We start from the raw sequence: 12,235 nt of genomic DNA on the forward strand, positions 1-12,235 counted from the left end.
AACTGACTTGACTCTTCTCATCAATCACAGCTTCATTTTCTTCTGCCACATTGAAATAGACCATCATGTCCAGGACATGTCTCTAACTGAGGTCCCTTCTTTCATATGGCAATTGTAAATGTATTTTATGGCTTCATGTCTAAGGGAGAAGGACAGTTGTCCAAACATCCCTTTTAGAGATTCCATAATCTCTTTAGCAGTACCCATAACATCGTGTTTCTTAGCCAAAACATCAGATATGCTGGCTAGAATGTACACTCGGGCTTTGTCATTTGCCTTTATCCATCTGTCATACGCATCCCGAACTGTTCGGTTTGCATTTGAGCTGGGGTTTGGACGACACTCCTCAGTTAAAACAAACTTTAAATCATCAATGACCAGTATTGTGTTTAGGTTTGATTTCTAAGTTGTGTAATTGTCGCCGTTTAATTTCTCAAAAACGAGTAATTGTACTATTGAGTTTGTCATGCTGTGAAATAAAGAAAATTCTGTTAGTGATTTGACTTAATTCTATTTAATCCAATCAGTTTTAGCAAATGTAATAATGTACCAAATCATTATTAATTTGCAACGATACTTTAGTGAGTTAGAGCAACTGCTACCGAGGGGCAGTCAATCACTCATTCACTCAACCAAGACATTCTTGACTTAAACACTAATCCCAGAATAACTCTTGTTCCTATAGTGTTCTTAGTTATCGCTGTTTTGGTCAAGAATATACCAACTCTTAGTATTTCTTCGTAAGTGTGACCTGACATTTTCAGACCTCATAGATAGGTCCCAACAATGCTATCGAATGAAAAAGCCAAAGTTGGGAACGGACCTAAGAAATCCTATCCATTTATGGAGTTTGCGTTGTTTCGACTCCCATGTTACGACCCTCCGAATGGGTAGTTGCTCTAGGGCAACATGCAGGTGGAACATGGGAATCTCACGGTGCAACCTAGTGGTGGAGACCATAGGACGTATTTGATATACTTCCTGTTGGGTTTTATGTCCTAAAACTCCTAGTTTGTAAACAAAAACATATTCTATTTTCAATAAAGTTATTATTGTTGTTTTCTCAGTAAAGATTGTTATTGAATAAAGTGAACTTTACGATCATTAATCTAAATCCAATAATCTAAGAACAATCTGGCTATAGTATGATTACTTGAACTATATGTAGAGACATAAGAGTGGATCAAGTTCAAGTATATAGTCAACATGATCTATAGTATAAGGATAAGGCTGAGTACCTTATTCTGGGGACACTATGGATGCGGCCCACTTTTGTATATGATATAAACAATGTGATCACTAAATTGTACATGTGGAGACATGTGAGTGGAGGCGTCCTATGCAATGAGTATTGCATAAGATTGGACCATGAAGAAAACCACTCTCACTTTATAATGTCATTTACTGTTGAGACTGATTTTCTTTTCATTCAATAACCTAGGTAACTCGGTTTTAATCCTGAGCTAACCATGAACTCCTGTTTATTCGAAATTATCCTTAGATTTGAATGGGTGAGAGTGGCTCTAGTTCGCTGACTCAATAGGCCTCCCATTTCAGGGGTAAGACTGGGTGAATGGCTGGGGACGTGAGGTGCAAGATGGAATTCACTCCTACCCACTTTTAGGGATAGAAGAGAGGTAGTTCCCTTAAGCACTGACTCCAGGTCTTGAACAAGGGGCCCCACCCTCTCATTGGCCTGAGAGGGATTCGGTTTACTTGTTAGACCACAAACAAATTGTTCATTAGAGGATCAATGAGACATAAGGAACAAGAAGTAACTTTAGGGGTAAACCGGTAAATTGACCCAACTCTAGTTACGAACAACCTATGAAGAATCGACTTACTAATCATGGTTATATCAAATGGACAGAAATATATGTATAGTGAGGGGAGTGCAACTACTAGGCTATAGTGGAGTGTCCTAGTAGTTAACGAATGTTGGTTGACAAGGTTAATGAGTTTAACCGATTAATCTTGGATCATTGGAGCCCATGATCTATAGGTCCATTAGGTCCCTCTGCTAGCTCATATCGGACTAAACCATAGAACAGTGTGACGAGTGAGTTCAAAGTGTTAGAATTCAAATTAGGGAATATGCTACATATACACAATATATTTAACCGCATTTTTGTTTTATTTACGAATTAAACAAAAAGAGAGAATCTGAGATATTTAAATAAGATTTAAATATCTTAATCAATTATGTGTCGGAATTGATTGGGATTGGCATTTGAATTAATATTAAATATTAATGAAATAGTTTAATTAATCATTCAATTTTACTTTAATTTGAAATTCATTATTCAAATTAATTGTTGAATTAAAATGAAAAAAGTCAAATGTTGACTTCATTTAATGGAAAAATCCATGTTAGTGGAATTTTGAGGTGTCAAAATTTGGTTAACTCAAACATGCATGCTTGCCACATAATCCCAAACATTTGAGTGGAATTTTAAGTGTCAAAATTTGGTGATCTCAAATTTGCATGAACATGCAAACATGACTCTTTAAATAGAGTGATCATGGTACATGGAAGGTCTTCTTCTTCTTGGTGAAAAACCTTGAGAAAAACCTCTCACAAACACTCTTTTCAGATATACAAAATTCTTCCCAAGTTTAGTCACTCACTGGATTCCACAATTCTGTTCTAAGGCCGGAGGATAGTGGAGAAGACACTAGTGGTGGTTCGAAACCGGTTCGTGAGGAAAAGAAAGTTTGAACTACAAAAGGTTAATATTCAAACTCATTAAGTTTTAATACTTATGAACATGCTAGTTATTTACTATAATTGATGTTCTAAAAGTGCCTAAGATCCAAATTGCTTCCCCATGTGTTATATTAACACAAAATTTTAAGATAAAATAGTTTGAGGGAATGGCAAAAAAATCCATAAAGTGGGTCCCAAAATTTTATGATTTGAAATTTGATGTGATTTCTAGTATCCACTTCAGCAGTCCATAACAGAATCATACGTCAAAGTCAAACCCAAACCAATTTCAGATTCCACCACCATACGTACATTCACATATATCTACCAGATGCGCTCGTCTACATGCTCTTTAGGTCTTATTATGGGCTAGTGCCCGCATACGTTGTTGAAAGTCACATAGAGAAAGGAGCCCACATAATATCATAACGTGCATAATATCATAGTCTATGTGCCCGTACTAATCATAACAGGAAAATGTCTCGACGCATGTGGCATACAAAATGCACGAAGTCTCGTAGTTTCAAATCATGAAATATACTTAGGGTGCAAATCATACTCTCATTCTTTACTTGACATAACGTTCCTATGAGACATGCATAAGTATATTGGACAAATCTACGTGGTGTGACATGTGGAGGTTCATACATCATACAACATTGATATCTTAACGCAGTTTCACAACATAACATAATTATATCATAGTATAACTCATATCATAACATAAATCGTTAGATAACATATCACACATCAAACATCCTAACATCAGAAAATATGACATGTACAACATACCACTAGTAGGCAAGACCAAGGGAAAGGGAAAATTGTCAAGATGCTACAACCCGGTTTTTGCGAGTTCGTCTTTGGCCTTGTTCTTGATTCTTATCCTTGGTTCTTGTTTTTGTTATTGTTCTAGTATTGTTATTCTTCTCATTCTCGTTTTGTTCCCTCAAACACCCCCTAGGATTTAGGGTACAAGACATGAATCTAACAACTTGTGTCTAAGACTTCATGTGTTCCATACGACATAGTTTGAATCTACGTCTAAGGTTTCATGCGTTACAAGCGATGTAGTTTGAACCTGCATCCAAAGCTCCATGTGTTTCTTGTTATACAGTCAGAAACCTACACCCTAGGGTTATTATGTTTCAAGCAGTGTAGTATGAAACATGTGCCCAAGGCTTCATGAGCGATGCAGTTTGATAATCTATGCCAAAAATTTCATACATTTCAAGCGACATAGTCTTATAACCTGTGCTCAAGGCTTCATACATTTCAAACGACGTAATCTGAAACATGCATCCATGTCTTTTTACATTCAAAGCAATGTAGTCTGAAAAACCAACATCCAAGGCTTATTATGTTCCGAGTGATGTAGTCTGAGTCATGATTATGTTGTATTGTGGGACGTCTAGGGAATTTTAAAGTATAGCAAGAGAATTTTGAAGGACCTTGTAATAGCCCAATTGACTTTCAACTTGGAGGAACATTGCAGGCACCAAAAAGTATTCACGGAGATAATTAGATCACTTTTGCCCGTGTTGATAGATTGACATTATCAGGTGAAGGAGTTTTTGATGGCCAAGGAAAAACAGCTTGGAAAAGGAAGGATTGCCACAAACGCATAAATTGTGCCCAACTCCCCGTTGTAAGTAATATGCCTTCAGCTTTCCTTCTCAATCTCATGCATCTTGTTGTTTTTTAAAGGGCCTCTTACATGTCTTCACTAACATTTATAATTTGGTAAGTGTTCTTCATTTTCAAGGGGATAATCTTTAAACAATCAAGTCAAAAAGTGAAAGTTTTTTGAGTTTTCAATTTCATTGAGTTCTATCCAAATTTTTAGCTTCATTACCGAGCCTCACAAAATATTATTTGATTATACAAAATATTTAGAGTTTGAGGTTCAACTTCATCACCAATTCAACCATTAAGGGAATAACATCACTTGATAATGGTCAATGTTAGCAACCCTATTCTAATAGACCAAGAGTATTGTCCGTGGAATCAGTGCAATCGGCAGGTATTGATCGCATTCTCGAACCTTTGATTCAGTTTTTCATTATAACTTCACAAATAAACCATTTGTTGTCTCATTTTAATGTTCAGATTCCTTCAAAAATTAAGATTAGTACAGTGAGCTTCAAGAACATTAGAGGAAGTTCTGCAACTCCGCTGGCAATCAAACTTATTTGCAGCCGTCACTTACCATGTGACGATGTAAAAGTAAGCAACATTGACCTCACAACAATGGAATAAAAGGTCCTATTTCCGCCCAATGCGCGAATGTGAAACCCATCATTTCAGGAAGACAGAACCCCAAGATATGCTCGTCTCCTTATGTTGCTTGATGAATTGTTCATTGCCATAGAACTTCAAAATAATAGACAACCTTAATTAAAAAAGAAGATCGCCTCTGTTCATTTGACTCTCATTCTTTTGAGTTTCTTTTGTTGTACTTTTCGAAATAAATAAGATGGTCGAATGTTTGAAGGAGACTTTGTATCGCGAACAACCTAATGTTTTTAGTACCTTGACCTTATACAATAAAATGGTTTCAGTCTTGTTTTTCATTTTAGATTTGGATTCGAAATAAGACACCCTAAATGTAACAACCAATATTAAAAAAAACTAATCCATTACTCAAGAAAAGAATCTTTAACCAACAAAAATATCTAACTCCTCTTTCTATTAGTTACCCTAAACAAATCATTTACCATTAGAAATCTTTTAATAAGTTAGATAGAATCTCCCCACTATATCGGCGCACAGATCCATCATTATTGTTAAAGAAGAATTGACATTAGAGGTGACTAATCGAGCAAGTCGTGTTCTTAAATCTATCTTTTTCGTCAATGGTTTAATTTCGGTTGCAATTTTTGGATATGACTTGAAAAAATTTAGGTTTTAGATTAGAAAATTAAGTGACAAGTATTAATATGTATTTTAGGAATTTACATTTAATATCGAATTATCGACCTATTTATCCGGACCAATTTTACTTTTAGGAAAAAACGTCGATAGTCCTAGAAAAATTAAATAATAAAAGTAGCTAAATGTTCTAGGAGTTTAATGTACAAGAACTTATCAAACTTTTCCCGCCGTAAATAAGGCCAAAAAACAACATAAATCACAAAAGAGAGAAAGTAAAAACAAAACTTGGTCTCGATCGATGATGCTATGTTTCGTGTTTTCAAGTCGATATTTGTTGTTCGTGAGTTTAGCTGGGTCGAGTCGAGATATTTGTTAGGCCTAACTCAGTTAATTAGATCATAAATTTATTCAACTCAAACAACGCCCTTATTAATTGAATAAATCTTTTGATTTTTATGTTTAGAATAATATCTTGAGAAAAAGAAAATGGGAACTAAGCTTATTGGAAATGGCAAATGGTGCCCATGCTAAGATTTGGACCACGATTTCGAATTTGGATTCCGCAACTGATTCCCTTGACATTCCCCTCCATCTACCATGACATACATACATTACCAACTTATCTTGAATTGCTTATAAGAGTGAAAACTATCCACACAAACCAACAGGATTTTTTGTAGCATGTTTTTTCCTTACTCACATGCCTCCTAAGATGTAATTCATACCTAAAATTTTGACCAGGATTTGGAATCCAAATTTGGCATCGGGTGGCTCCCACAATTCCTTGCATCTTCAATGATATGGTCACATTAGTTACTTGTTTTGAATTGCTCCTAGGAGTGAAAACTATCTCTAAAAATCAGGTTGCCTACTTTTGGTGGTTCAATCATAAGGCTCAAAAGTTAAGCATGTTTAGTTTCGAACAATATTATGTTTGGTGACCTCTTGAAATTTTATTAACAAACATGTGGGTAATGACAAAATATGCTAAAAACAACTCATGTTGATCCGTAAGAATAATCTCCCTTCTGAGAAACACTTCATGACAAGTAAATAATGTGGTCATACTGCAAAAGGTGTTGAAAAATGTTGGAGCCATTGGGCGTCAAATTCATACTAAAAAATTTGGTTCATATCCTGTTCATGGGACATTACACTAATCGGTTTAAGAGTTTCTTGATTTTTTGTTTTCTTTTTGTTGAAGTCTTATTTCTAACGATTTTAGGTTGAAAATATTCTCTAACCAATGTAGTCATAAATACGAATGTTTGTGGCTGCAAAGCTAGTACTTCATTGGGTTTGGCCAATGCCTAGTAGGCTACTTGCTGAGTCTTGTACTCCTTCCTTATTTTGCATTTTTTTTTCAGGTAATATGGAGCTAGTCGAGGTTGGGAGTAGACTCTCGAGCAGGTGTCATAGACAAGCCTCACCTGTTGTAAGGGCTCAAGTCATTAAGTGTAGGAATGGTATCAGAGCCTCTCAATTTTTGTGAGGGAAGAGGAGTTACTCGATCTTTAAGAGCGATGTTGCAGAAACCAGGAGGATGATAAAAAAAATTCAGAAGAATTTGGAGTATGTGATAACTGAGCGAATAGCCTTTGTGTTCTAGGTGATAAGACGCGAGAAACGCAGTAAGTCCGTTGGCAAGCTTGGGTGCTTAGACATATGAAAAATTCTGAAGAAAAATCTTAGAGAATGGACCAGACTATTTCAATTGTTATCCAAATTTTACTTTGTCGCTCCTCGACCCGCACATATTATCAGCTCTCATGCTGGACTTACAATAAAAAAAAATTGAACATCAAGGCTGAAACTCATTCTTCAGTCGACATATTCAGGGTTTATTATAAGCTCATGAATACAAATATTTCTCCAAGAGCATTAAGATCCTCACCAAAGGGATCGACCATGCTCATAGAAGCGAATATTGGAAAGTCTTTAGTGAATGTCCCAAAAACACTCTCTTGGGATCAAATAACCAGAAACACTCTCTGGAAAATAGAAGATGCAAATCCTCCAAAAAAGAAAAGAATCTCAAAACCCAGTCCAAGTCATCGAACATGACGACGGAAGCGTTGAAATAAAATTCAGCGAAGAACCTTCGTCAGAGTCGAAAGTAAAAGAATTCCTGAGTTCTGGACCAAATACTTGAGGAGTATCAAGATTGATGTATGACCCCTTAAAAGTGATAAGGCAACCCTAATCCTCAGCCCAACGATCCAAGCTTTTGTTGAAGCAAGAACCCCTGAATCAAAGTAATTAACACCTCCTTATACGAAATTTGGATCAACCAAGAGATAAGGCAAGAATTAGATTGCCTCTTACGATCGAAGATCTAAAAGCAAGATTTGGAACCTTGTTCTAAATTGAGTCACTCCACAATCTAACTTGATCAAAGCTTGATTGAATGGCTCGGGTGCAATTCTACCACAAGAATTGCTTGAAACTTAGAAATGGCAAATATGATGCTCGGATTTCTAAGGGAAACGTCTCAATTTGAGATCTGAATTACATTCATCCACGAATCTGATTTTTACATAACATATTGTGGGTATTTATAGTCTCCCGATAAAAGAGGTTTGTGGACGGAATTTATTCTAGATGTTTGTGGATGGGATTTATTCCTGGTCCCCTTTAATCTCCACAAAGAATAAGTCAAATTGACCATTTGACTTTTACATAATTTATCAAATTAAACATAGTTTTTTCTAACAAACGTTGATGTGCTTGAGTGGCTAATGCGGTAGACTTGTAATCAATTGAGCTCTCTATGCGCAGGTTCTGAATCAGAAAAAATCATCATCTTCTTTCCGTCACCTCCTTTTGAAATGTTTTGATCAAATCTGCATGCTTCACTCAAAAAAAAATATTAGAAATAAATTAGTAGGAATAGGAAGCAAATAAAGTGTATTAAATCCATAAACTACTTTATTAAAGAATAAGTCAATAGCAGCTTTGCATCATCCATAAATCTGTCTGCCACATGCTTCATCTTCAGCCAACAAAAGTGTTTATACAACATCTTTCATCTTCAGCCAACAAAAGTGTTTATACAACATCTTATAAACTTTATTAATCCTAAGATGTCCCATTAAGGCACCACCATATGCTTCTCTAAAAAACAAGTCTTTTATAGAGCATTTGGGAATACAAAGCATACTCTTAGTAATTAAAAATTTATGAAACACATAATAATCATCCACCACTTTTTTTTGCAAGACAAGATGCATAAATAGTTCTAAAGTCTTTTTTGCAGTAAGAGAAATAAAGAGATCATACCTTTTAGATAACACATGAGCTACTGTATTATCCTTACCTTGCTTATACTTGATGACATACGAAAATGTTTCAATAAATTCCACTGACTTTGCATGTCTACGGTTCAGTTTGCTTTGACCCTTCACATACTTCAAGTTTTCATGATCAAAGTGGATCACAAATTCTCTAGGCCATAAGTAGCGTTGCGGCACATGCCATATATGAACTACAACCAATTCTTTATCATAGGTAGGGTATTTCAATGTTGCCCCATTTAGTTTTTCACTAAAATACACTAACGGCTTTTCATCTTGAATTAAAACAACACTTATGACCAAACCACATGCATCACATCCAATTTCAAAAGTTTTATAAAAGCTAGGCAAAACAAATAATGATGCATTGTTTAATTTGTTCTTAAGCAAATTGAATGCATTCTCTTGCATTCCTCCCCATTTAAAAACAACGTTCTTTTTCACCAAGTCATTCAATAGTTCAGTTATAGTTCTAAAATCATTTATAAATCTCTTATAGAGATTAGCTAACTTATGAAAACTCCAAACTATACGTGCACTCTTTGGTGTTGGCAAATCCATAATGAATTTAACTTTGTCTCTATCTAATGCTATTCTACTTTTATCAACTATGAAGCCAATAAAGTGAACTTTTTCCATACAAAAACTACCCTTATTAAACTTAAATTTCTCTTTTCTATGTGTAATCAAAACTAATTTAACATGCTCCACATGCTCAAGCAAAATCTTCAAATAAATTATAATATCATCAATATAAACAACAACATGTTTTCTCATATATTTTCTCAAAACATTATATATTAAGGGCATAGGTGTACTAGGAGCATTAGTTAACCTAAAAGGCATAACAAGCCATTCATACAATCCAAACTTAATATTGAAAGTTGTTTTTCATTCATCTCCTACGTGCATTCTAATTTGATGATATCCAGATTTCAAAATAATTTTTATAAATAGACACGAATCATGCAATAAATCAAGCATATCGTCTAACCTAGGAATAGGATGTCGACACTTTACCGTGATTTTATTGATGACTCTATTATCCATGCACATGCGCCAAGTTTTATCGTTCTTTGACATCAATAAGTCTCGTATAGAATATGGACTCAAACTTTCTCGTACATAGCCCTTCTCCATGAGCTCCTCCACTTTTCTTTGAATTTCTTTTGTCTCGGTTGGATTGACTCGATAAGCTGGCTTATAAGGGATGACAGTCCTTGGAATGAAGTCTATTTTATGTTCAGTACCTCTAATGGGAGGTATTTCTTTATCTTGAAACATGTCTTCAATTTCCTGTAAAAGAGATTGAAAAACACTAGGCAAAGCCAAGTTGTTATAGTTAGAGACCAAATATCCTCCATTGTACATAAGTACAAAGATCGATTTTTGTGAAAGCCTTCTCACCTCTCCAACTGTAGCCAAATAACTCCCTCTCTTCCTTTTTTCTTCAATTTCATCTCTTTTTTCATTCTTCTTTTTTTCTCTTTGATTTTTCTCTATTTTTTCACCCAACTCTTGTTTTTCTTTTAACTCTCTTTCCTCAAACTCTTTCTTTCTTTCCTCCAACTGTATTTGATCAGCAAAAACATTTTCAGAACTCAAAGGTACAAGAGTGGTTTTTATACCATCTTTTACAAAAGAATACCTATTCAAATAGCCATCATACATAACCCTCCTGTCAAATTGCCATGGTCGGCCAAGCAATATATCTCCAGCTTACATTGGTAATACATCACAAAGAACTTCATCTTTATATTTTTCCAAAGTAAAAGATATTAAAGCTTGGGAAATTACCTTCATTGTTCCACTATCATTGAGTCATTGGAGCTTGTAAGGTTTAGGATGATCTTGAGTTGGAATTTGCAACATTTTGATCAACATAGTACTTACTACATTGGTGCAACTTCCACTATCAATGATAAGACTACAAGCAGTCCCCTTGACTAAACACCGCGTGTTAAATAGGTTGTCTCTTTGATCATCAACATCATTCTCCGTAACTTGAGTATTAAGAAGTCTTCTTGTAGTAAGTGCCAAATGAATCCCATCTTCCAGTTCCTCCTCATTCTTCTGGACTTCTTCAACTAGATCATTGATCTCCCCTCCATTTTCCTCGTCTTGGTTCATGATTGTACAAACAGTAGTGAAATATGTTTAGGATCTCAAACACTCAACTCACTGATTTTACACTCAAGGACACTCGTGTTTATACACAATAAGGTAGGATGTTTAGGAAAGTGACTAAATTATTATCAAGGTAGGCTAATATATGGGTAAAGCAATTCTGGTAGTAGCAAGCTATTCAAGGCAATCAAGATAAGTTAATTATGAAATAACAACAAAATAAAACAAGAAGTGAACAAACAAATAAGAGACACAGATATTTGGGATAGAATTGCACACTGAAAAATAAAATAAAAAATTCCAAAAAGAAAGGACGTGAAGATTTTAAGAACGATCTAACTCTCTTTTTACAGAAGTCGAGAAATTTAGAAGTTATCTTCAAGCGTAGATTATGAGAGAAAAAAAAATATCAAACACAACGGTTCTAGATTTAGATGGATTAAGAAAAAGATGTGAATCGAAGTTTATTTGATCTTCAAATAAACATGCAAATGACCTAAAAAAAAATGATAAAGATCGTTTATAATCACAATCGTAAGAACAAATATGATAAGATTTTTTTTTTCAAGATCTAAACGTGATCTTTAGGAAGAAAATGAGAACAAAGTGAAAAGTTGATGAATAATGGCGGAAATGACAGCAAGAAAATAAATGGACAGATTTAAAGAAAAGATAAACAATAGCAGAAATGAAAGATAAAATCAATTCTAGAGTCGGCCACAAAGATGTAAACCTTGGCTCTGATACGAAACTGATAAGGCAACCCTAATCCTCAGCCCAACGATCCAAGCTTTTGTTGAAGCAAGAACCCCTGAATAAAAGTAATTAACACCTCCTTATACAAAATTTGGATCAACTAAGAGATAAGGCAAGAATTAGATTACCTCTTACGATCGAAGATCTAGAAGCAAGATTTGGAACCTTGTTCTAAATTGAGTCACTCCACAATCTAACTTGATCAAGGCTTGATTGAATGGCTCGGGTGCAATTCTACCACAAGAATTGCTTGAAACTTAGAAATGGCAAATATGATGCTCGGATTTCTAAGGGAAACGTCTCAATTTGAGATCTGAATTACATTCATCCACGAATCTGATTTTTACATAACATATTGTGGGTATTTATAGTCTCCCGATAAAAGAGGTTTGTGGACGGAATTTATTCGAGATGTTTGTGGATGAGATTTATTCTCGATCCCCTTTAATCTCCACAAAGAATAAGTCAAATTGACCAT

The sequence above is a fragment of the Cucurbita pepo genome, chromosome 12 (assembly GCF_057944985.1).
Source record: "Cucurbita pepo subsp. pepo isolate OVF chromosome 12, ASM5794498v1, whole genome shotgun sequence".
NCBI classification, from domain to species: Eukaryota; Viridiplantae; Streptophyta; class Magnoliopsida; order Cucurbitales; family Cucurbitaceae; genus Cucurbita; species Cucurbita pepo.